This window comes from Dicentrarchus labrax, unplaced genomic scaffold (assembly GCF_905237075.1).
Source record: "Dicentrarchus labrax unplaced genomic scaffold, dlabrax2021, whole genome shotgun sequence".
Taxonomy (NCBI): Eukaryota; Metazoa; Chordata; class Actinopteri; family Moronidae; genus Dicentrarchus; species Dicentrarchus labrax.
This window is the reverse complement of record NW_026136709.1, coordinates 3,118,268-3,145,763: the sequence shown is the minus strand read 5'-3', so window position 1 is coordinate 3,145,763 and position 27,496 is coordinate 3,118,268. Positions and strand designations below refer to the sequence as shown.

Here is a 27,496-nt window from a genome sequence, read left to right as displayed (position 1 = left end):
AGTATCGCCCTAGCTCCTTCGAGAAAAAGTCAACGGGATTTTTCAATTAGATTTTTGATTGTCCCATAAAATAAGCTCTGTGGCAAGCAAAGGTTTGTTAAGCAAGATAATCTTCATAAATGAACACCACTTTTATAATTTTTGAAGTGTAAATGCGATCGCTGGGCTATAAATTAACTGTACCACTTCACCACTATTATTCTTCCAACTTGTAATTAAATTGTGTATTTCAACTGTAGAAATTTGAGTTAGAATAGTTTGCCAGCGCATAAGTATGAACACAACAAGGTTGTAAAGGCGAACTGATGAATAGATAAGTCTTCTTGTTATAGTGTTACTGACAACCTCTGTAGTCTCATTTAGCTGCTTGTTAGCAGCGGCCTTTTTTAAGACACGTAAAAGCTTCAAATTGTATTGACTGACCTTTTTTATTTCTTAAAACAAAATGTCAACCTCAGGCCTTATTTCAGGCATCTAACCAAAAACCCATTTCCATTGACTACGAGGTGAGGGAACCAGAAGAAAATGCGAAAGTGATGACTAATTTCCCAGCTTTAGGACTGATTCCTACTACTTATTCTATTTAAGAGTTTAAAAAAATCTTTCAAAAGAAATAAATCCCCAAATAATCTCTTTACGCTACATAAGAAAAATGAAAAATATTAAAATAATAAAAAACAGAAGATTTACATTATGTATTACATTTATGCTTACAGATGATGAAATCTGCCCATTTTGGACATTCAGAACCAACGTAACCCTACAACTATTACGAATCCTTATACTATGTTGATTGCTCCGTATTTGTACTGGGGTGTAACTGATATTTCCACTATTATGTTTTTATATTTTGGTTTTGTTAATCACTGCAGAAAGTGAAAAGTGAATGTTACAGAGACAGTACCGCCACACAGAGGCAACAACAGAAAACATTAACCTGTTAATCATCCTTAGCTCCTTCTATTTTGATCTCATCAGTTCAGTTAAAAAAATATATTCTACAGTGTGGCAAAATTCTATTATATTACTATCTATTATAACTCTACTCATTGCTCTTTCTTTCTCTTTCTTTCTCATGCTGTTGACTTGTTCTACCTGTTTGTGAGGGCTTCAGTCCTTAAATTGCTGTTTTGTATCTTTAGGATATCCTTCAGTTTTTTGTTGTATTGCCATCTTCAATGCCAAACATTGATTATATCGGTTGTTTTCACTGTGCTGCCGTCAAATGACTGTTGGGTAAACTGTGTATGTGTAAAGACTGTGAGGTTTTTTAGCTGAGTTTTCTTCTGATCAGAATTGAGATTCTGTTGGTGACCATTGCTGCTCATACTAACAACTGTCACTATTATATAAAAAGAACAAAATCAAATCAATTAGCAAACTCATAATTGATATCACATTTTGCAGCTGTTTAAGAAATGTATTTAATAGAAACTGCCAGGGTGAGGAATATAAAATCTTAAGATGAGATACTAAGCCATTTTACAAAAAATCACCCTGACTCCAATCGTAAGCATGGGAAAAAGAGACCAGTTTGGACAAGTACATGCTATTTTAAGCAATGGCCTCCTGACAGCTCCGTTGGACTTTGATAGCAAAGGAGTAGGTGTTGAAAAATGTGCTCTGTGACCTCAATGTCGAGGGACTGCAAAACAAGTAAAAAAATATATTAGCACAGCCTTAGTAAACAGTTTCCTAATGGGTTCATGGTCTTAATCTCTAGTTTCAGTCTTCTTCCATACAGCATGCAGTTCATTTAGTAAATGATGGTCCCATTTAGAGTAAAATAGAAGATAAAGCAGGGTATGCTTTAGGGCATGGTTACCTTGTGACTGACAAGTCATTCTCAGTGAGTCCGTCCAGTTCAATGCTCAAGAGTTTGTCACTGCCTTGCTTATTTTCTCAAATCTTTTCAAAAACATGTTTTAGTTTACCTTTGAAAAAATTATATAGTGACAGCAATAATGCCAAACTCGATATAGAGTGTCTATCCTTTCAGTTAAAAATTGTTTATAGTTGATGGATCTTTGCCCTTATCATTTGATATTAGTTAAATTCTTCAAAGTCAAGATTGTTTTTTGAAAATAAATACAAATGCTTTGTTAATGTGCTTTCTGTCCCAACTGAGCTAAGGTAATGAGGTTAACTGACCATTAGCAAACTCACTGGGTTGGAGAGCTTCATCTTCCATCATCAAGAACGTTTTACTAAATTAAATTTTGTATAGTGAAAATGTGAATGACAAACACTAGCTCAGCCAGCTAATAAACTATAGAGTGCTGCACGAATGACTCTAAAACCTGGATATGACTTTCAATGCATCAAGGTCAATGATTTTTTTGAATGTGTTTTTGGTTAGATGCTAAGAGATTTTCATATTCATATGCATTTTAACACATATAACACATCAGTAAATATCCCACATGTGAATTTTGAAGCTTTTGGGTGCCTTAAAAAAGGCGGTTGCTAACAAGTAGCTAAATGAGGTTGTCGGTGACATTAAAACACAGAGACTGATTTACTCACTAGTCCGCCTTTAAGACTTTTTTGTGTTTATACTCTTTTTACAACTTGTAGATTTTATTTACAGGTTAGTTTTTTTCCTCTGCCGATCATATTTACTCTTCAAATATCATTAAAGTTTTGTTCATTTATGAATATTTTATTGCCTAACAAAATGTGTAAGTATCATAAACCTTTGTTTGCCACAGATTTTCTGCAATAATCCAAAATGCAATGGAACAATCCCACTGGCTTTCTGTCATAGGAACCACGGCGATGCTAACTTCTGGCATCATCCCTGCAGAACTCTGTTGGTTAGCTTGCTAGCTACAGCAGTTCACCAACTAGCCCTGCAAATATAAATATGTTTCCAAGATCCTAGAGCCAAAAACTTCGCAACAACCTGTTCATTCATTTGGCTGCACCACGTTCTGGTGCAACCAGGCCTTGTTCAGCATGTGTACCATGATCACCCTGTTAGTTTTGCGTGTTAGCAACATGCTAACATGGCCTGAATTAAAAAAAACTAACACTAACACTTAATAACCTGCACGCAAAATGGGCAGCAACACCTGACTGCAGGAACTAATATATGTCTCTATATACTGTAAGACACTTTTGAATGTTCCTATAATTTTTATTGAAAGTGAACTGTCTATTTAAAACCATTTCATACTTAGAGACACTCAACAACTACAAACAACATGGGGTGCTAAAAGCTTTTCCAAAGATCACTTTTTCACAGAAAACTTCCACTTATTAATGCTTGTATTCCGCTGTCAGTCTGCAGTGTCAAATAATCAAATCAAATCAAAGTATTTACTATTAAATGTGACACCAATGGAAAAATGGTATTTGTCAGAAAAGAAACAGCCACATTCAGAAGTGATGGCCAAAACACAACTCTGCAGTCTTGTTAGAGTTTGCCTCCAGTCAGAAATCAGTGTTTCTCCTTGTTGTGATGTTTGAATGATGTATGTGCAGAGTTTGATGCTAGAAGGATGTTTTCACATTCATCTGCTGAAAGTGGAAAGTTTCTCTGTGCTCACTGAAAATCAGATTTTAAGGGGCCAGCATGATTTGTGACATCACAAATAGTTAATCAAAAGGAATGTGTCCATGGGCACAAATCAATTCTTGACTAAGAGATGACCAAGTATACCATGATCTGTATCTAAATGTTTTCAACCAACTAAATTATCTGTATTTGTATTATTACTAGGAATGGGCTGTGATTAAATAGAACATGGGTGGTGCTTAAACCGGACATAGGCGGGGCTAACTGCAAGTTGTTAATTTAACCTGAAATCGATATGCACTTGATGTTGCCATGGTGTCCGCTGTAAACAGTTGTGAATTCAGCCCATAGTTTGGAGCTGATGGAAACATCGAGGACAATCATATTATTAAAATGTCATTTTGTGAAGAGTTTGATGCTGAGTCGTAGCTGTTGTCCCCATCTGCTCTAAATAACAGTCATCCAGCTGCTGCATTGACTGATCATTCATTGCTCCCCTCTTTAGATTCTCTGCACCCTCAGCGTGCCCTAGTCTCATCTATATTGCCAATGTCTCTGTCTGTCTATCATCAGAGTGCAGACGCAAGGAGAAATAAAAGCTCCAGCATGTCTGAACCGTAATGATGGCGACTAATGATAGAGGGTGGAAGGGGGCAAATGGAATGCACCCCAAATCTTTAGAGAGTGATGAATGGCTTTATCATGCAAGAGCAGCATATTGCTGTATTGCCTGAGGGAGTTGGTGCGCAGCCTTGCCAGCCCGGAAAACAGGGTTTAAGTGTTTTGAACCTTTTAGTGTCTCAATCACTGAACCCATCTCTTTGCTGGTGCTAAGCAACAACTGCCATGACTGACGCCAAAGGAAATGTGGTAAAACTCATACTCTACTGAAATCAAAATATAATATTATAATAATATTTTACATATAAAAATATTGTGTCATACGCTATTTATTTACTTCTAACATGTTTTCTATTGGTGGCAAAGACTGCTGATGATATAACAATATAATATATGAAAGCAATAGTTTTCAAAAAAAATTGAAAGCAACCAGTTGGCCAAAGGGCGTATCTAGAGCCAGTGTTTTGGTGTGTCTGTTCTGGGCTACTGTAGAAACATGGCGGTTCGCATGGCGGACTATGTAGAAGAGGATCTGCTCCCTCTGTAGATAAAAACAGCTCATTCTAGGTAATGAAAACACAATTTTTATTGTCAGGTTATAATACACTAATGACAACATACCTAATAATATTATATTCAATTTCTGCCAATACATCCACCTAAATGTCACACACTGGACCTTAAAGTCTATTACTTTAAGGTTTTTTTATAAGTTTTCTGTCTCATATCTGGGCACTGATGGGTATGGTCAAAAGGGATGTTGGGGGGTCCTGGATTATGCTTGTACATCACAACAGGTTAGAAGTTAAACAATAAGCCAATTCTATAAAACTGACATTGCTTACCCTCAGATACATATGTTTTACAAAATACCAGGGAATCCCAAGTATTTTTTTTCCTTTCTTTATGAGAACTAAATGGAAGATAAATGGATTGTTTGAGAATTTGATGTCATTGTGTTTATTGCTTTTCCAACAGACACAGACTTTCTGCTGTAATTACCTTAGATTTCCTTTAGATTTGATGGTGCACTGTATATGATGTTGGCGTTGTCAGATGTTTGTTTATATACTGGCCTTGCCAACCACGCTGTGCTAACGTTACTCTAGTCGCTCTTGTCACAAAACCCTGCAGTTGACCTTTTACCTTTCACGAGAGTGGAGACACTGTTAGCAGCAAAGCTTCAGTCAACAGATTCAAAACTTTAGAATCACACCATTGATAGGTTCATGGTACATTTAGATCCATCCAGGGGTCCGCATTCCAATGTAGTTGCATTTATAACATTAAAACCGATTTCTAATTGTATCTCAATTGCGCTTGATTAATCTTTTCCAGAATAGAGTCAACCCACATTGGGGTCAAATACTCACAATGTGTGGTTCATTTATACCAAACACTTCAAGGTTTTTGAGCCTGAAAACTTTCAGTGTTTTTTGGGGAAAAAAACAGTACATGGTCAGTATGTCTGAACACTGCTAAAGCATCTGCATACTTTAGTGAGTGTTACAATACAAAGTGTTAGGATGCATGGAGCAGATGCTCCGCTGCTTTTTTATGAAAAGCTACCATCTCACCACCAGCTCAACATCAATTATGTATCTGAGTCTGTGAAACATCTATGTATCAAAGAACTGTGTCTGTCAAATGGTTGGTATAGTGAATGTAGAAAGTAAAGAGTGTCAGATTTGAGAAGAGACAGCCGATTGGGAATGACCTCTGCGGTTTTGTAAGGCCATCATCAATGTTAGCCAGGAATAACTTTAAAACGTTTTTTTTACATAGCACATGTCAGACACTCTTGCCTTCATTCTCCTCAGCCATATTTCAGGTTTTGTATATCCAGGAGCATCACAACGGCCGCAACTGAATCACTTGACTGTTTCACAGAGTAGGAATTTATTGTCTCATCTTCTGTTTACAAGCCCGGTCCCACACGGACCTATAAAACCACACTGCAGCTAGTACAGGTCAAAGTCAGCAATTTTGTAAGTAAAATAGAGGTCGAGAAACTGTCAAGTTTTCTGCCAACCTACAGCTTTCCTGTTAGTCTCTGCTCCCAAGTCGTAAAACAAAAGTTTACTCTGCTCAGCTGGTGGGCCCAACCACTGATATTACATGATGTACAGTACAGTGCATCACAATGTCCACAGTGTGTAGTAGTATCACGCTGCTTCTTGCAGATATTAAGGCATGTCTGCCACTAGTAATTTACAAGACGCATGCCCTCAATTCATGCACTCCTGAAGGTTAGGCCAGGCATTCATTTAGGCAAATCAATATCCTTTTATTTAGTATAGTGCTCTTAAATGCCGACTGTTGCCTTGTGGGGGAAATATCAATGAGTCTCTCGCAATAATGTTTCACAGTGCTCCGTTTTGATCCCTGAAAATATTTATCAGAGGGAAACATTTCACTACACAAGGGTGACAAATGGATGTGTCAAAAGAGAATGCATCACCAGGGCAGGCTTTTAATATAATTATTAACTTTGACTTGCCCTCATTTTTCAAAGGGGCCAGCGTTGAGAGACAGAGCCAATGGCGATTTTCTTGAACTTTGTCCGATAGCTTGAATGGACTGTTGGGTGTTTGGGCGAACAGCGTTTTTATTTGAGCAAAAGTGGCATCTGTTGAGGTTTGAAAGTGCCAAGTTGTGACTGTCTGTGTGACATTTTCTGCTACATTCAAGCATCTATAATTTATCTGATGTGTACATATAGAAGCACTTTTTCTTTTTTTTATTGCTAAATTTGTTGATCCTTGGTGAGGCAGGAGGCACCTAGTAAAGTTAAAAAACAAGTAAAATCAATAGATATTTTAACAGAGTCGACCATCTCTCTTTGAGTTCAGAAATCATTGTCAAAGGGATTTTTGGCATTTTTTATGACTAACATAAAAGGTATTTTGAGATATATCAGAAATGCTCTTAAAAGGACCAGTGCATAGGATTTAGCGGCATCTATCGGTGTAGTTGCAGATTACAACCCCCTCGCCCTTCAGGTGTGTAGGACAAACTACAGTGGTGGCGAAACTCTCAAAAAACAGCAGTTTGATAGGGATGAGCGAGTACACTATTGTCTGTATCTGTTCAACTAACTAAATTATCTCTATTGGTATATGTACTCTTAGTAGGCAGGGCTTGAATCTGGTGTGGGTTGTGCTTAAACCTTAAGTGGGTGGAGCTATTCTGAAGTAATTTAAGCCTAGGTTGATCAGACCTTAATGTATTTATTAGTAAAACTTTTTACAGAAATAAGCTTCAGAGAGTTTATTGATTACAAATAAAATAGCGATAAAAGTTGCTATATTTACAAGTAAAGATATTGACACATTTTATTTGTTTGGTACTTGTACTCGTAAAAACGAAATCATGTGTACTGGATACTCATTTCAACCGAGTACTCACTCAACTCTAGTTTTCGGTTTGTCCATTCTGGGCTACTGTAGAAACATTGGGCAGTTGAACATAGGACCCCCTACTCGATTGTCATTTCCTGGTGATTATACACTACACACAATAAAAACATACCTATGAATATTATATTCCAGTTTTGGTAGATAGATCCTCCTAAATGTCACACACTGGACCTTTAGGGACGGACAGATGCTGTGGGGACACAATCTTCACTTGAAATTGACCACGCAGCAACAACAATAGTCCAATCATAGCTTAGCAGCCGTAACTAAGCATGACAGGCCTGTCAAGCTTTGGATTTCTCCACATCCAACAATTAATTCTTGCCTTTCCAAAACCATTAACACAAGAGCAAAATATTCAACAGTGTGACAAGCAGCTGGCAGCTTAATGTGGATTGTTGTGTAAAAGCAGTTGTTTTCTTGTGTTGTTATGCTTTTGTCTGGTTAACAATCATAGATGTGACACATGCAGTGAAAATGGACATAATGAAGTCTTGGTAACAATATGTGAGTTGAATGCTGATTTTGCAAACTGTATTACGCTGGCTACATTTCTGACACTGTCACTGCCGAAATTGTGACGCATTTTGGTGGACCACCACCACCGGCGGCCAACCATTTCACCATGATCCACCAACTTTACTCTGGGAAAGCGGATCAATAATAAAATGCTAAAGGACAAGTGTGTAGGATTTAGCGGCATATCGCAGTGCAGTTTAAGATTACAACTCCCTCGCTTCACCCACCCTCCAAGCACGAAGAGAAACATGCAAAAAAACCTCTAACAGCCATATCTAGAGCCAGTGTTTGGTTTGTACCCTCTGGGCATAACATGGGTACAAACATGGCGGTTCAACATGGCGGCCTTCAAGCCAAGCCGCAGCTTCTGTAGATGCAAAAGGTAACAAAAAACATAACAATTCTTATTTTCAGGCGATCATACACTAATGAAAACATACCTGCCATATATTCTCCTCCTCCTAAATGTTACAAACCGGGTGGTTACTGCTTTATGCAAATAAATTGAAAATAAAATAAGAAACAATGGCATTAAAACAGGGGAACTAGCATTCAACCAAAAAATATTACGTATGTTTTTCTCTCATATAGATATTTATTTGTCTAAGAGAATAATCAGATCTGCAGTATATATTTAGCAAAAAGATTCAAAACTGTGATGTATTTTGGGATAAAATGTGGTCTACTTGAAGCTCCAGTCAAGATTGTCTACATTTCCCACAACTACTTTTCATACACCCAAGAATCCCCACTGACTTGTTGCATCCAGCTGTTTTACACATCCAGAGAGCAAGAGTGAGAAAAGATGGCTGAAGTGACAGTAATGGTGAGAGAGGGAGAGATTCCAGACAGAGAGAGGAAAAAAAACTTGTCTTCTAGCTGCAGAGCAGTCAGGTCCGTTGAGGCTACTGTCAGAGCAGAAATTGGTACGACTGCCTCCTGTGTGATGGATGCGTCCCTGTATGACTGCTGAACGTCAGTGCAAAGTGACGGCTCCAGATAGAAGCCTTGCCTCTTTGATTTGGAGGCTGACACCGAACCCTGATGTCAAATTCATGTTTAACATGAAAAAAAAAATTCTTCTGACAAAGAATTGTATCTATATACCAAATGTATCAATTAATCATGAAGTTGGGGAGTAGACTGCAAAAAATATCGGTCTTATTAAAGTCATATTTGGATGTAATTCAGTCAGAGATTTTATTTATATATAAAATAATAATAATAATAAAAAATACTACTGCTGTAAGAAACCTTCTGATGCAGAAAACTGGGGCAATTAGTCTCTATCGCATACAATATGCATTACAACTAATTCTTGCACCTGCTCATTCGCACTTAGGGCGTTTTGTAGATGATCTTATCTAGACTGACTTCAGCTTTCACAAAGCAGGCAACATCTTCAGTTAAAGTGAAGAGAGACATTTGGCAGCAATTAGATGGTCTCAGTGATTAACTGACCATAAGTGCCAGTGGCAGAGCTGCAAGGAGAGGGCTACAGGACTGAGCTTCTGCTCATTCTTACTTTCCATGCCTTTATATACTAGTTGATTTCCATTTGAATAGTATAACACCAGGGGCGTAAATCACCACTTTCATCAAGATGGAGTACGCCCCAATATATAACAGATTCTTTAAATAACAATACCCCCCAATGCCAAAAGTCTGCCACGATACAGTTTGATACTACTCAGACGCCTGAGATCTATATAAGACAATATCATATATGGCCATTAACACAATCAGTTACATTTCTATCAACTCACAAAAAGAAACACAAATATGATTTGAAAATGTTATTGCTGAATTCTTCCTGCCTAGTGATGGAAATTTCCGCTCTTTGCAATAATTCAGATCATTTGGATCTGCTCCCAAACAGCTCTTTATTTAGCTCCACTTCAGGCTTTTATAACTCTGCAAATTTAGCAATCATATATCACTTAAAATATTCAATGTTGTTGTCAACCAACCCTTATAATCTCCAGAACACCATCCTTTTACGTTATCCTTGGTATAAATGCCTTAAATAATGTAAGAAACGTCAAAAACTGTTACACGTGTATTGAATATGTTAGACCTGCGAGTCTCACCATGCTGGGGTCTTAATGATATTACCAAAGTGAGACACTTCTGTAAGAAACACATAATAGTATCATCATTTTTAAAAGAAGAAATCAGCTACCATCATTTCCAAACATTTATTTTATCTTGTGACAGTATTATTTGCATATGGCAAGCGCCTATATTTCTGCACAAAATAAAGATGAAAGTGTTTTCACTTTGCAATGATATATATTGGATCGTTGAACATTTATATTGCTTTATCAATCCAGATCAATGTATTGTTACACCCCTAATAATAGCGGGCCATACTTTCCATGTTGTCATATCAGTTTAATTGTTTGTCCCGAGTAGGGGCAGATGACACAGAGACTCACCGCTAGAAACACAAAACACAAAAAATTCCTATGGTACGGTGCACTTGGCTCTTCTCTGGCGCTGTGTGTCGCGGTTTTCTAGTATTTTTGTGACACACATGAAAGAAAATCATTTGAAACTTTTACAGCCAATCAAATCAAACAAGAGGCGATGCACACACACTGAGGAAACTACAGACAGAATCTGCATGTGGTCCATGCTCAGCCAGCTGTGTAGGACTCATGATCCACACTGGGAAGAAGCGTAACCAGGATACATTTAATGGGCTAGGTGCATCCTCAACTGGAGTTGTCAGTAGTCAGCTTAAATTTGTAATGGATGTACAACCTGAAATCAAAGTACATTAAAGATGTCTTGAGACGATCCACACGTTCCAGACCAGGCTCAATACAGGCAATTTGTGATTAATAATTGGATCAAATCCAGATGTTTGCTTCCGGAATAACAGCTGTCAAAAAACAGCCCTAAGCTCTGTTAAATCACACATTACTGTGAGTGAGTAACACACAGAGCTTCAAATATATATAAAAACAGTGCTGAGTTTCAGTTAAATACACAAGAGCAGCAGCAGAAACTGCAAGCATTTACACCAACTTGAGCAGATTCTTGTCTAATGACACCCACTTGTGTCTTTACTTTGTATGGAATGGAAACACCATTCACTTCATTAAGTCTAAAGGTGTATTCCCACCAAACACAAATCAAATTATTCACGCGAGTAGATTACATACGAGCCAATGCAAATAAGTGAATACACACCAATTTGAGTTGGGCAACTGGAATGACGTGAATTTGTGTGAGTTGAAAATACTGAACAAGTGAAAAAGTTGTGCGTATCCAAATGCTTTCGCAGTGTTGTGTGGGGAGAAGTGGAGATACAGAGCTGCTGCTCACAGACAGACAGCTGCTTGAGCCCAGGGAGCTCTGCAGAAGAGAGCCGGGGCTTCTGGAGGAATAAACACCCGTAGTTGCACCGGATTCTGCCCTGATCTGGACCTGTACCAGCAAGAGGAGAGCTCCATTCATAAAACAACCTTTTTTAAAGTTGTTTGTTTGTCGCCTTGCGGACAGACGTGACTAAGTATGAATTCAGACATTTTACAAATTTGCATCATGACATAGTTATTTCGGAGTATTTTATTTATCTGTTTATTGCAATTAAATCACAGCAAAGTCTCTTTACCACCATAGTAAGCCAAATTTCCGCCTCGCAAAGCTCATATGAGTAAATACAAATGATCCCGCCGGTAACGCAAGGTAAAGATTCACTTAGTGTTTGGTGAGAACACACCAGAATCAGAATAGGGTTTATTGCCAAGTAAGTTTTCACATGGAACAAGAATTTGCCTTGCCACCATAAAATCAAGCATGATAGCATTGTATTCTTTATAGTTCTAAATGTCTTATTTAAAGCCCCTACAATAAATTAAAACTTTGTGTTGATTCTGACTGGTGTTTTCACCTCCTCATCAAGGGGAATCCAACCCAGTGGCAGGCATTGAAAATACCTGTAAAGAAATAACCAATCTTCTCACTGATGTTCTTGTTTGCTTCTGTAGGTCATATAGAGGGATCAGTATTAAACTGAAACTATTTCAAGAACTCCGTGTAAAATTTCTTTGACAATTCAACAACGTGTTCACATAGGTACAGGAATAAAACCAACCAAATTACCTAATGCAACCATGAAAGAAAAAATAAGACAATGCCAACAGCAGTTTCTTTTCTTTACAGTGATGCCTTTACAGCATCAGAAAGCGGCCACAGCTGCATAATGAAATTGCTTGAGCATAAACCTGTTCTATGGTAAGCTCCAGTGCCACATCTACATAACAACCATGCTATCATTCAAACCTGGGTCCATCAGTGCCAGCGAGAGTGGCTGTGTCAGGGACTGTGTCTTCATTAAGTGTCCCTGTTTAGCAGCAGAGCTGTCTATTATTCACTGGCATGCTGCAACACATTTCCATTGGAGATGCTATGAAAGGATGTTGGCTGATGACTAAGTGACAGTAATGCACACAAATACTTCAACACAAACACACACACATGCAGGTTGCTAGGTGACAGTAATGGCATATAATGAAAAGATGTGTACGGTTGGAGTGGGGACTGACTGTCACCTGTGTGACTGTGAGGCTGTCAGCTCTCTAAACAGAGGAATTGTGTTGACGTGTTGCTGTTGGCAGGAGAGTGGAGGGGGTAAGGAGGGATAACTGCTGCATGGCTGAGCAGGCCATCGGCCTCTGGGGGGGAACAGTTTGTCCTCAGACCTGAAAGTAGGTCTGCAATATGTCCATGGGATAAAAAATCAATGAGACAGTTAGACAGGCAGAGGTGGTGATCATACTTCACCACTGTTCATGTCAACGGATGGAATACATCTTGGCTAAACAATATGAATGCCAGTGAATAAGGTTGACCCAAAAAACAGTCGTACAGCATTTTTGAGACTTGAAGTCTTAACTTGTCATTATTTCGGAATAACATTTGGTCAGGGTTCCTACACAGTATGGAAATGTATGGCATTTGAAATTTCCAGGTCTGGAGAAGTATGGAAATATATTAGTTTCCAGATTTTTAGCAAATTTGAAATTAAAGAATATCTAAAAAAATAAACTGATCATACAAGCATTTGTGAAGTGTCTTGTTGTGTTTTGCTGCGTGTATGACAGCTCTGCACCAAATACATAACTGTTCCATAATATCAGTGACCACACTGGTTTAAAAGAAAATGCAGCAATATCTTTGAATTGCATGCATAAATACATAGCATCACAAATATTATTATTTATCTGAACATTTAGGAGTTATGCAGCAATGCAGTTATCAGAAAAGTAAATCACGTGCCGTCGTAACACGTGTGGACCACAACATGAAATTTTCACGTCACCCCACTTCCAAGCCCTCATCACCAGAAGCTGAGGGAGACCAATCTACGTTGTCACATGTTTCAGACACTGCAAAAGACTTACGCTTTCATAGAGAGACTCTACACTGCGAAAGGTGGAAATTCAGCGCCAGGCCACGGACACACAGTTTGACGCACAGTAAATATTTTATTAATTTATTAAAAAGTGAAAATGACAAACAAAATGGCCGCCAAGAGTGATTTACCCTGCCACCAGAATGCCACCCAGTGGCGTGTTTTTTTCCCCTTTTTAAGTGAGCCTCAGGGAGCGGTGGGCAATCATCTTACCAAGTATTGTTTTAATCACACTTGCCGATGCGGAGATATAAACTTTTTAAACATAAACATTTTAAAGAGCGCCACCTTGAGGCTTTGGCCTGAAATTGTGCACGATGCCTAATGGAGACATAAGGAACTATTGACCCAAGGTTGGTATCAATCGGACGTACCAGTGTGGAGAAATGCCCCCTTCCTTTTTTGACAAAAAATCAACAGGAAGTGCTAATTTTATAACATGCTTATTTTTTGAAATATCAAAATACTTTTTTTGCCAGGATGGCCTCCATATGCTATGTGCAAAGTTTCGTGCGAATCGGACAAACACGCATGGATGGAACACGAAAACGTAATTTTTGGACATTTTGAGCTCTAGTGGGAAAAAAATTGACGCGGAAGTGGGCGTGGCCTATATAGGGAGATTAAGCTCCATCACCGAACACGTGGATATAAGGTTCTTGAATGTGAGGCAAACGATGCGGGAGTTATTAGCCTAAACCTACTTTTCTTAATAGTAGCGTGACCTAGTGGCCTCCCCTAAAGCGACGCATGGCATTTCAACGTTTTCACCAGGCCTGACAACTTTGCCAAATAAAATTCATGCGGAGTATATGTTCAGGGGGTCAAAAATGCCATCAACGTTCTTAATAGTAATAATAATAAACGGACCAAAAACAATAGGGACCTTCCAGCGGTCGCTGGCTCGGTCCCTAATTAAAGCTGCAAGCAGCGATGAACGGGCCCTCGCACTCCGTGCAACTCGGGGTGATGCTACGTGAAAGATTTCGTACGAATCGGACAAAGCGCATAGGCGCAACACGAAAAAGTATTTTATAGACATTAGACAAGTGGGCGTGGCCTATATGGGAAGATGCAGCTCTATTTACCGAACGCGTGGATATAAGATTTTTGAATGTGCGACAAATGATGTTAGAGTTATTAGCCTAAACGCACCGTTCATGATAGTAGCGTCACCTAGTGGCCAACCTGAAATCGGCGCATAGAATATAAAATCTTTCGCCACCAATGACATGTGTGCCGCATTTCATGAGTTTTCGAGCACGGAAAAGTCTCCAAATATGCGATTCACAATTGTTACTAAAATAATAACCTTTACAGATAGAATAGGGCCGTTGCACGATTTGTGCTTGGGCCCTAATAAAGAGGCAGCAATTTGAGGTGCCTTATGCAAGGGCAAAGCACTTGTCTTGTCACAGCATCCAGAGTTACAATGTTTTTGGTAGAGTTGTTCCGATACCAGTATCAGAAACTGCTCAAAATTAGGGGGGGGACTTGTGTCTGTGCACTGATCCAAGCGAAAAAAGTTTTAGTCACATGGTAGTAACATGTCTGGTCTGGGAGGGTCCTAGAGGCGTACAGGTCCTGGAGAGATGGCAGATTGCAGCCAATCACCTTCTAAGCAGATCGAATGATACGCTGCAATCTGCCCTTGTCCTTGGCAGTGGCAGCAGCATACCAGATGGTAATGGAAGAGGTGAGGATGAACTCGATGATGGCGGTGTAGAAGTGCACCATCATCGTCTTTGGCAGGTTGAACTTCCTCAGCTGCCGCAGGAAATACATCCTCTGCTGAGCTTTCTTGGTGAGGGAGCTGAACATCAGGACTTGAGGTCCTGGGTAATGATGGTGCCCAGGAAGCGGAAGGACTCCACAGAGTCAACTGGGGAGTCACACAGGATGATGGGGGCGCGTGGGGCTGGGTACTTTCTGAAGTCCACAACCATTTCCACTGTTTCCAGAGCGTTTAGCTCCAGGTTGTTCTGGCTGCACCAGGTCACCAGATGGTCAATCTCCCATCTGTAGGCAGACTCATCTCCACCAGAGATGAGCCCAATGAGGGAGGTGTCATCCGCAAACTTCAGGAGCCTGACGGACTGGTGACTGGAGGTGCAGCTGTTGGTGTACAGGGAGAAGAGCAGAGGAGAAAGAACGCAGCCTTGCGGGGATCTGATGCTGATGGCCTGGGAGTCAGAGACATTTTTCCCCAGCTTCACTTGCTGTTTCCTGTCAGACAGGAAGTCTGTGATCCACCTGCAGGTGGAGTCAGGCACAGTGAGCTGGGAGAGCTTGTCCTGTAACAGAACTGGGATGATGGTGTTAAAAGCAGAGCTGAAGTCCACAAACAGGATCCTGGCATAGGTTCCTGGGGAGTCCAGATGCTGCAGGGTGAAGTGCAGGGCCATGTTTACTGCATAGTCTACAGACCTGTTGGCTCTGTAGGCGAACTGCAGGGGGTCCAGGAGTGGGTCCGTAATGGCTTTGAGGTGGGAAAGCACAAAGCGCTCAAAAGACTTCATGACCACAGAGGTGAGGGCAACAGGTCTGTAGACATTGAGTCCTGTGGTCCTTGGTTTTTTGGGGACAGGGATGATGGTGGATGTTTTGAAGGAGGCTGGCACATGACATGTCTCCAATGAGGTGTTGATATTGTGGACAAAAATCATTATCATTGGACATAAAGCAGTAGAGCAGAAACTCTGTTTTCTGAGATGTAAAATGACGTTTATGATGTTTTTATCAACATATGTTGTCATTTTCTCCCTAATACGGTTTAAACTAGCAGAGCAAAGACTTTCCTTCCATCTCATCCATTCTGCTTTTCACTTCCTGTCCTCTAATCTAAATTCCATGTGTCATCAGAATTACCTTACAGCAAATAAGCTTTTAGTTTAGTAAGTCTTCTTAAAATAACTACCATCACAACAAAGAAAAATAGTTGAGTCAAACAAAATCCAGTGCTTGCCACACGTTATTTTTATTTTAATCAGTTAAGTCGGAACTGCAAAGTATAGTTTAGTTAGCTGTCATAAATGTACATGTACATGAGTGAGTTAAGTCAACTAATGTTGGTCATTTTAGTTAGCTGGGCACTAAACTACTTATGGAGAGTGTAGAGGAAAGAACGCGTTGGATGATGGCTTTGTTGGGTAAGTAGACTAATTCAGAATGATTGTGTAGTGTTTCTTACCTGGATTTGGCCATTAGAGTATTAGTTTGGTTACCAGTTGTTTTGTGCTGCTATCAGCTGATCCGGATAACACTTGCAGGTTGCTTGTGCGCAGTCTGGTAAAATGGTTAGGAGTTTTCACTTGTATGCTGCGCGTCTGTTGAACTGGTGTGTGTAGTGTTGTGGTGAACGTGGCAGAAGAGTTGCTCGGGAGTGTTGAGAATTTATTTTGAGAGAACATTATTTGTAAGAATTAATAAGTTAAAATATAAGTTAACATTCATCTTCATTAAAACTGTTAATATGTTAAATATGTAGTTAAAAGGAGAACTGCATTAAATTTCATTTCATTTCATTTCATTTCATTTGGAGTTACAATAAAAACTGACTTCATTACCCAGGATGCTCTAGGAGAAAAAGGTGAACGTGATGTGATGACGTCAGTTTTTTGCAGGAAGCTATGCTGTACCTCTCGTTTAGTTAGCACACACTATATGTATGTTTTTCTTGGCCCCTTCTTTACTCACTAAAGGACGTCTGAATGAAATTAACAGTCTTGCTTCGTCATTTTTAGTTATAAGCTGATTCTGCTACAGGGAGTATGTCCTGTGGTTTCAGGAGGGTTGCTAGCTTATTGTTTTTCCTATGTGTCCTTGAAGGTACCATCAGCAGAGTACGGATTTGGAGCACCTGGTTCAGGCGCTTCTAAAAGGATAAAAACCCTGTCTCAACTTTGCTCTGGTCTCTCTCTCTCATTCGGCTGTATCCCCGCCAGCAGCAGCAGCAGCAGCACATTCTCTTTGTTTGATTTCTGCTTTGGTTTCACTTTACAACATTTACACCTCATATTGCTCACACATCCACATTTACATTACTGATGTTACTGACTGACACACTTCACATTTGTACTTTCACTAACAACCACCACACCATCGAATGTATGAAATAAGAAACGTTTATTGCACATAATAAACATATGTGAACTGATGTGGTATTCTGTGGGATGAGGGATGAAGGATGGAGGTAGGGTCGAGTGATGAGGGATGGAGGTAGGGTTGAGTGATGAGGGATGGAAGTAGGGTCGAGTGATGAGGGATGGAAGTAGGGTCAAGGGTTGAGGGATGGAGGAATGAAGGTCGAGGAATGAAGGTTGGTTGGCGGATCGATGAATGGATGGAGTGGTTCAGCACGATGTAAGAGGGAAAAGAGTGGGTTGCAAGACACTGAGTGGGGGAGCTGTCTCTTCGTATCTCTTGTAGAGAGCCCCCAAAAGGCTTTGATTTGACTCGACTTTGATATTGTTTAGGTCGTAACAGACGTACGTGAGATATGCTCGAGAAGACCATCTGCTGAGGGGTTTATTGCCAATATCTGGGATTTCCTGCCTGGAAGCAGTGGATGTGGCCCGGATGCAAGGGAATGCCCCGAGTATGGCTCTAGGGAAATTCCTGGTTTGGACGGGATTTGCAGATGTCACGAAACTGATCATGTGGGTACGATGATTTTAACGATGGAGTGGCGAATGGGATGAAGCTATCGAGCGAAAGAAAATGTCGACCAGATTGTCCATCTGAAGGGAGTCAGTAGAGGACGGAGGCTGAAAATGGTGGGACTGGAGTCGGAACAGTGTCGGAGGCTAGTGCTGATTGTCTGAATTTATGTAACGAGAAGCGAGAGAGCATGTCTGTGATTGCGATCTGGGATGCGAGAAGCTTGGGTGATGAATTGATGCTTGACTGAAGCAAGGGTAAGCTTCCATATGAACTACGTTATATTAAGGCAGTGGGACTGGTCCCTTGTTTATGATGTCGAATGGTGGTTGTCATAATTTTCTTGGACCATTAGTGCATTACTGCTATGATTACTGGGTACATTTTGCAGATGGCAGAGGAAGAAGAAAGGGGAGAGAATTTGAGCAGCCGCTTGGCTGAAAACCATCGGTGGAAGGTGCTGCATCTGTGACTTGTAAACCTAGGTAAAGATCGTGTGTAACTCTTTGTATGAGGTGGTTAATGAACTGTCGATCTGGGTGGTTCTTTGAGGCGGTGGCACGAGCGTTGATATATATTGGTATATTTGGATGCTTATGCGGGCTGTGCTTAGTTGGATTATGGGGACATGAAGGTCTTGCGCGTGCTCTGCTGCAGAAGGAGCAGGTGAGGAGCAACCAGCAACTTGAGATGTTGCTTCTGAGGTTGTTGGAATTGTTACGAACCGGCCTCTTGGCATGGTAGAGGACTGGTCTGTTCTCTTGTAGACACCCTAGAACGAGAGCCGTGGTTGAACCTTTGGGGGTGTTGGATGGGGGGCTGTTTAGGGCATACTGCAGAAAAAGCAGGGCTACGTTGGTCGTGATTCAGGAAAGTTGCGAGAACGCGACGGTAGAGGTCTGGATCTAATGAGCACCCGTAAGTTCCTGGATTGAATTGTTGCAGGCAACCAGAGGCTTGGGATGCGAACGGGATATGTGACGCGCCACGGCAAAACCAGCAACAAGTCGGCTGGGAGGAATTCACATAAACAAAGAAACTATCGTTTTTTTAAATTAGTGATTTTCGTTTTTTTTACAGAATGTGCAAGTTGAGATCATGAAGAAGCCACTCCATGTTTCAGATAACAGTATTGGTTGCCTTAAAAGTATACATTTTGTGTTTGAAATCGGGTATAGTTTCAGGAAAGGCTGGCGCTCTGCGTGCGGCGATAAGGTAATTTCCATACTGGCTACCTGTGACCATTTACGTGCTTTTGTTATTTTTTTCGGTCAATCCGGGGCACGTTAGTAGTGAACCACATGGCTACTTATGCAGCCCCCCGCATAAGTTCTACTACTACTCCGTAACTTTGACTGCAAATGCTACGAAGGAAGAAAGGAGAACTCTCTCATTGGGACACATTCGTGCAGCGACAAACTTTCTCCAGAGCTTATGTACAGCCAGACGAAGAGAAAGCCACTTATTCCATCGGAGGCAATGAAGTCTGCAGCAATACTTTTCAGTTTCTTATGGGGTGAGTTTCCATTAACATCCAAGTTATCTACTTTGCGTTATGTGTTCATTCAAAGTCGCGGTCAAAGTCACAGGGATTACAAACTGTTATCTCATGTTTTCTGTTTTCATGTTTATACATTATATATAGTACTGAGCTAGCTAATAACAACGTAGGCTGTTGTTTTAAAATGATATGCACATCGAAACTAAGCTGTAATGGGAGCTTTTGGCTAGTAATATGAGCATCTGCTGTTAATTTGAATAATGCTTGAATTGACTGTGATGCTAATGCTTTAGCAACTAGCGTACTGGAGGATAGTTGGATGAATACACCGAGTCAGGTGACAGTCTTCCTGTCCTGGCCCCACCTGGACTGAACATTGACAGGCAGACCTATCTTTATGAAAAAAGGCCTTGTGCGAAGGCAAGAGACATCACATGCCCAGTGCCAAGGGTCACAGCACAGAAGAGTCCACAGAAGAGTCAACAGAAGAGTATGCAGAAGAGGATGCGGATGTGATATCACTTCACACTCTCCTTCACACAATGTGCTGATCAGCCACAGGAGCTCATTCAGCAACAGACTGATCCATCTACACTGTACTTCTAGATTTCAATTTCAATTTAATTTCACTTATAGAGCACCAAAACAATACACGTCTCATGGCGCTTTACAGAGTGTTAAACAGATGTGGTTGTAGATGTGGTTTATACCTATGATTATGGCACAAGGGATTGTAACATTTTATCCTGTGTGTTAATGAATGATATTCAGGGACTTTTTGTAATAAAAGCATTTCCATTTCAATAAAGTACCTTCTAATTCTGATCAGTCCACTAAAGTGCTTAAGGAAAATAACACTACATCAACATTAACTACGTGATAACAGCTTTTGATAACCATTGTTGGCTAACAGATACCAGATGTCACTGAGTGCAGGGGATAGGGCTTATCTTAATGAGATGCAAATGAGAACCATTGTGTTGACTAGGGAGGGGGTAAGAATTTCCTGAGGTGAGAATTGCAAATGTTCTAGGGCTGTTTTCTCCCTAAAGGGTTTTGAGATGTCCATACATTCAAATGGCCACAACTTATTCAAATATTATCACATTTCCATGTGTTGGACATCATTGATTGAACTTGACATTGAACTTAGAGCTTTAGAGCTTAGAGCTCAGCTGGGTCAAGTATCAGGTTTGTAACCGTCCGGCTCTGATCTACGGTCGACAACGATGAACGAAAAATGTCACGGAACGAGGGGAACGGGAAGGTGAATTGTACTGTAATGCTTTGTTTAGAGCAGGTGGATAGTGGCTGTTTTCGAATCAATTGGACTGGAGTGCAGTTAGCGATTCTCTGTGGATTATGAGGGTTGATTGTGGATGGATGTATTGGATGACGAGGTCGACGCATATACTTCTTTAAACTAATGTTAGAATGATGGCTCTGAAATAAAACCAATAACTGAGGCGAAACGGTATATTGAACGAACGTGGAAAGACATTGTGTATACGTTTTAAGAATTTGCCATGAAATCTTTCGTTAAATAAGTATCAACAGGGAAGGAGAGAGACCCTGGAACGAAGTGAGGACATGGTCCCAATGCAAGTTAAGACGGATGTATTGAATGGCGAGGTCGACACGTATACGTCTGTAAACTAATGTTATCATGATGGCTCTGAAGTATAACCAATAACTGTTGCAGGGCTTCCTGCTTGCCTGAATTAAGAGGCAAACTGGTATATTGAACAAACGTGGAATGATATATTGCGTGTACGTTTTAAGAATTTGCCATGAAGGATTATTTATTGTTAATTAAGTATCAACAGGGAAGAAGAGGAGACCCTGGAACTAAGGAACCACCAGGTCCTGATGGGCCAAAATGAAAGATGTAAGTTCGGATGGATTTATTGAATGGCGAGGTCGATGCGTACCAGTCTGTAAACTATTGTTATGATGATGACTGAAATATAATAATTAGCTGTTGCAGGGGTTCCTGCTTGCCTTGACAAAGAGGTGAATCGGTATTTTGAAGAACGTAAAAAGAAACGTACTGCGTTTTAAGTTTTAAGAATTTGCCATGAAAGATTATTTATTGTTAAATATTAACAGTAGAGGAGACCCTGGAACAAAGGGACGACCGGGTCCCGATGTGCCAAAACGAGAGATGGTAAGTTTGGACGGATGTATTGAATGGCGAGGTTGATGCATATGAGTCTGGACTAATGTCACGCTGATAACTGAAATAAAACTACTAACTGTTGCAGGACTAAGAGGCAAACCAATATTTGAACGAACATAAAAATATATATTACGTATAGGTTTTAAGAGTTAGCCATGAAAGATTAATTTATCGTTAAAAAGTTCAGCGCGCGGAATTAAATGGCGATGTTGACGTAGTGAGAGACGAAAATCTGTCGTCTGAGAGTGGTGACAAGGGGATGATAGAAAGGATTGGCCGTGCTGGAGGTTATGCGGAGGCTAGATCGAAATTATTAAGCGTGGGAGGATGGGTGGGAAAGCCCAGGGTTGAGCTACATTGGACCTGTGGGGGAAAAAAAGGTGTGTTAAATGAAGGAAGAGAAAACAGGCTACGTATGAAGAAACAGGAGTAGAATAAGGGTTTTGTGGCTGGGAGCGTGCCCACAAATACATGGATTGTATTTGTGGGCACGCTCTGTGCGCCTGAGAACGTCGGTGTTGTAATGGGAGGAGCAGAGGCAGCCGGAGAAGACAAGACAGGGAAGTTAGAAATGAGAGGAGGGAAAAGGATGCTGGGATGGAAGGATGCCTGTGCTCGGGTTGTTTGCGAAGCCGAAATGGCAGATACTGGGTTTGATACTACCTGGCCCTCTGAGAGGGCTGATGAGGAAGGCTGGGCCATGGAATGCGCCATGACGTCATCAGTGTTGCCAAGGACGCGACGCTGTGAACCCGGAAGCGGCGGTGAAGCTCGGCAAGGAAGAGTGGTGTTTTCCTGGAAGTGTGTGGAAAGTTGGAGAAGTTTCGTTTTGTTATCGTGCGTTGGAAGGGTGTGTCCTCGGGCAAGTAACCGTCCACTCAGGTATGTTTACGGCCGAGGGACAGCCGGAGAAACGGTGAGGTGAAGTCGAGTCACGGTGGCTTCGCCTGAGGCGGCTGGCAGGTGGGATGTCCGTCAGATGCCGGATAACTCCCCTGGACCTGTTGGGTGGCCCGATGGTGTTGGAGTTGTCGATGGATGAAGGCCGGGAACGTCAGAGCGCGTGGATTGTTGAGCGGAGCCGGGGTGGCTGACGAATGGTAGGCGAAAAGAGGACTCGGAGATTTTGTGAGTTTGTCATACGTCTTCAAACATGTCGCTGTCTGAAGAGTTGAGCGTGAGCTTGTACTCCGTGGTTCAAGATATTTGTTGTGTTTCCTGTCTGACGCCGATCATATGCAAAATGAGTCAAGGAGGAAGTGAACGGATAAGGTGTGCTTAAGTAAGTTTGAGCAGAAATTAGATGATTGCAGGGCGTAGTCTTTGTTCCTGAATCTAGTTATAAAACATCATTATAACCTCAGTTGTTTAAATTAATATAATAAATTCACTAATTTCTAGCCATCTATTGTCTTATGCCGTATTTGTCATAGCCTAGGAGCCAGGTTATGACACACCCCATCAGTCTCCACTGGGCGTTGCTGCCTTTGGTGTGGTATTTCTAAACCTACTCTCAACTTGTAGTAGTGTTGGTTGATAGGGTGTTGGACACAAGTGCATAGACTGAAGCACAGAAAGATGGATTCTTGTGTGATCTTGTGATTTTTTGATGTGCAGCTGCCAATGTTAGGGTTAAACAGTTGGGGGAAACCAATATTAGGGGATTTTTTTATCTAATAATTTCCTTTTTATCGTAGAGTCCTGAGGAGAAAAACCAGGGTGACAAATGTAGCACACACTGCAGGGTAACATTAACCCTAATTTCCACAGAAACAGAAACCTGAATAGGGCTATTGATTTTTTTGGTACTATTGATTTTCATGAAGCTGTGCTAACTGGCAAATTATTATAATTATGATAAACTAGTGTTAGATGCAAGGCAGTCAAATAGTGTGCTATTAAAAATGGTGCAAATAGCAGTAAAAAAAAACAAATGACTGAATGACAGCAGGAGTCTCTACTTCAGCCTTGGCATTAGAGAGAGTGTGAGAATCTATCTTTTCTAATCACAAAGGATTATCACAACAGCCAGTTTTCAATAATCATTATAGGAGATTTGACACTGTGCTTTAGCTGATGACTTTATTGACTTTCACCCTGTCCCTGCTTTCTGCTGTAGTGCATCTGTTCTCAGGTGAGCACTGGTGTACAGTGCTTTGTTGTGCTGCCAATACCACAAAGACAATTCTTATCACCAAAAAGAGTGTCTTTCTTGTTATTACAATATAACATTTTTTTTGTTCAAACAATAAACTTTTCTCATTATGGCAACAAGTCACTTTATCTTCTTATGAGCCTGTTAATACCAGTTTATACCTCTTGGGTGATCCGATCACAAGTCGACAGCTCTTAATACAGTGTAAACGACTGCAGAGACGCACTGTGATCCGATCACTCAAACCACTTGCAGAGGTGGTCTGGGACGCATTTTAACACACATGTACTGAACTAGTAACCACAATATCCCCAATCCCTTAAAAATCACACAATTTTAGTAGTTGTTGACTGAGAAGAAACTTTATAAACTCTGAAACACTATTTATTATATCAAGTAGAATTTAAATATTATATGTATTGACTTAAGTGTTAATTGCACATAAAATTAACAATTATTAACAAATGTAAATTTGATCATTTAAAAGTCTGTATGCATGTAGATGTGACCGTCTATAGCATTTCTAACACAGACTTGATGCTGCAAGTGGTGTAAACAGCTCTCAACTGACATGAGGACTGAAATAAAAAATGGATTTTTCATTACCATTAATGCGTGGGCAAAATATATGGCTCAGGAATTACACAAAAATTTGACACCATAGTCATGTTTTTAAGTTGTCAGTCTCATGCAAGTATGACAGAACAGATGTTTTTATTTTAATCAGCTGTATACACTTGCTGTGTTATGTCTTGTGCTCATTTTGCTCTGCAAGTTAAAATGACCCTTTTTGTCTATGTATTCTGGTGGCAAGTGATAGCAATATAATAGGGGGCTTAGGGTTAAACAAAATGGATCTTACTCTTCAACAAAAAAAATCCTGTCCGTAATGTGGGCATATGGTACTGGCAGATCAGATTTTTGTCTACACTTCTTATTGAGTAACCCTACCTCAGGTGAGCATGGCTGTGCCCATCACTGAGGTCACCAACATCTGGAAAATAGTAGTTTCCCGAGGGGTATGAAATAAAAGTGAATAAAATTATTAAAATTATTATAAAAAATAACTATCTCGGATTTGTTGATGCATGCCTGTAACTGCGTCTCTGTGTAAACACATCTTACTTAATGCTAACAAAACAGCACTGAAAATATCCTTATTAAAAAGGATTAAAAGAAAAAACACCAATAGAATTAGAATTAGGGTTGTGCTAAAGTAGGGTACAGGCACCTTTTTTGGTCCAGTTCAGGATCTGGTCGTTAGAATAACAATCAGTCAGTGACAAAGACAAGCACTTTTAATGGACATACTTTAACAGGTGCATTTGTCCCCAAAGATTAACGTCAGCTTACTTGTTGCAGCAATTGCAACCTCTTTAAAGGACATTTTCAGAACGGACTTTGTCAATTAAGGGTTTATTTCAACTAAACCAATATTGTTGATTGTTAGAAACACTGCGGAAAGACTAACAAAGATGTATTTGGTGCGATAGGTAAATTACTAGTTTTGTCAATGGAGTTTGGTCAGCCATAGCGCCCATTGTTTTGGTCTGAGATGCTGGTGCTTTAGTGCAACATCTAGTGGCAGTTGCAATTACATATAACCTTTGAGTGCAACAACTTCATCTTCACAGACTCTCTTTAATGGCTTCAAGTATGTTATAAGCAGCAATACATACTGTATATGTATATACATATGCAGTATATACTGTATATAAAGCACACATGTATTTGAATTTCCACATACTATGTTTCAGTCAAGTTGATCCGGCTTTAGTTTCTTAAGGTAAGTCTTCAGGAAAACATCCACATAAAGTAAGCATAAGTGTTTACATCATGCTCAAATTGCACTTCCAAACCCTGTTTTCCCTTCGCCATGCTTCTGTTCATTCTCTAAATGAAATATAAATAAATACATGAGATAAATTACCTTTGTGAACAACTGCTAGGTCATAAGCCGTGCCTTCTTGCTGATCTTCTAGCTCGTCACAGGGGGTGTTTTGAAGCATGTGGGATATCTCTGGCTGCACCTTGAGCTGAGGGGCAGAAAAAGATCATCCCACATTAAAATCCAGCAGGTAACGCAGCAGTGTAAAAAAATTAGATTAAAGCACAAGTTTGTACACACAGACACACACACACACGGAAAGAAGAACACATAGGAAACCCACACATGTAATGCACACACACACACACACACACACAAACACACACACACAGCAGAGTTGCAAAGGCAGCAAGCAAACATGTAGCCTCGGGCTGTTATTCAGTTTCTCAGCTCAAGCCTTGTATCCATGCAACTGCCTCTTTTTTCTTTGAACAACAGTTTTTTTTAAAGAGACGCTAACTGTCCCTTTCATGCGGGAACATGCAAACCTGCAGATATTGGCAAAATCACATCACTATATTTTGAAAACGGTGTGTTAGGGAGTTTTTTTTCTTCTCCCTTCTCAGCATGTTTACAGCATCACATGCCTCCAGGGAAAAGGATGTAAGGGCTCTCACAGCATACAAGCTGCAGGAGAAACACATCATTCTCTTTACAACATGATGGACTGTGGGCGTCACAAAGATTTTTATTTTAAATATCTAAAAGGAATAAAAGCTTGTGTTTATTTTTTTTAAAGCATCCATAATCCCAATGCATAGAGATCATATGGCAGTAAGAATCCCCAGCGCTTTCCCTTGCATCATCATATATGCATGAGAGCAATGTATTGAGGAGAGAAATTCAATTAATCTGAGTGTCGATAAATCTGAAGTTATGAATAATATTAACTAAGTGGACAAAAAGGCAGTGAAAAGGGATCCCAGGGAGAATTGGAAGACAAATTATTGTCCCTAAACAGGCATTCTTCTGAAAATATGTATTAATAGAGAAGTCCCCCAAATTTTGTACATCGAGATCTGCCCCATTGGTTCCTGCTAAAGATGTAACTCAAATATAGTGTCATTTTGAAAAAAAGGCTCAGTCATCACCAGCTGCTCACTGTAGTTTTTAATCAAACGTCACCCAAACAGGAGGAAATAGTGCATTTTTGGGGCACTATTTTCAGCAGCGGATTAATCCATATTTGGTGCTCAAGTGAGTATTCGGGGCTGCAGTACAGTGTAAGTGGGAGTGAGTAAAAAAATAAACTACTGTGTGTATGTGTGTGTGTGTGTGTGTGTGTGTGTGTGTGTGTGTGTGTTCATGGTAATAAAGGAACATGTCACCCAGTGCATCAGTGTGGCTCATTGATGTGTGTTTTAATAGTTTGAGCTCTATGGCACAGAGGAAGAAGATATATCAGGCTCTGATACACACTGTACTTGTTAGTAGGTACATTCATTGTTGGTTTAGTTTAGGGCTGCATGATATGGTAAAAACATGATATTGCAATTATTTTGACAGATATGTTTCAAATATTTTTATTGTGAAGCAAACAGTATATCAAAAATACAACCATCTTGGTTTATGCAATGCTTCGTTGTTTTGTAACATAAGTAACAAAGGTG

The 27,496-nt window shown here is 40.2% G+C and overlaps 1 long non-coding RNA gene across 1 annotated transcript in view; it reads right to left on the bottom strand.

Annotated features, from left to right (window-relative positions):
* Nucleotides 1–27,496, bottom strand: part of LOC127369195 (uncharacterized) — a 102,855-nt gene that overhangs the window by 68,414 nt on the left and 6,945 nt on the right. The window contains exon 2 of the long non-coding RNA XR_007886030.1: nucleotides 25,929–26,034. This is a non-coding gene — a long non-coding RNA (uncharacterized LOC127369195). The remainder of the gene's footprint in view (nucleotides 1–25,928; nucleotides 26,035–27,496) is intronic.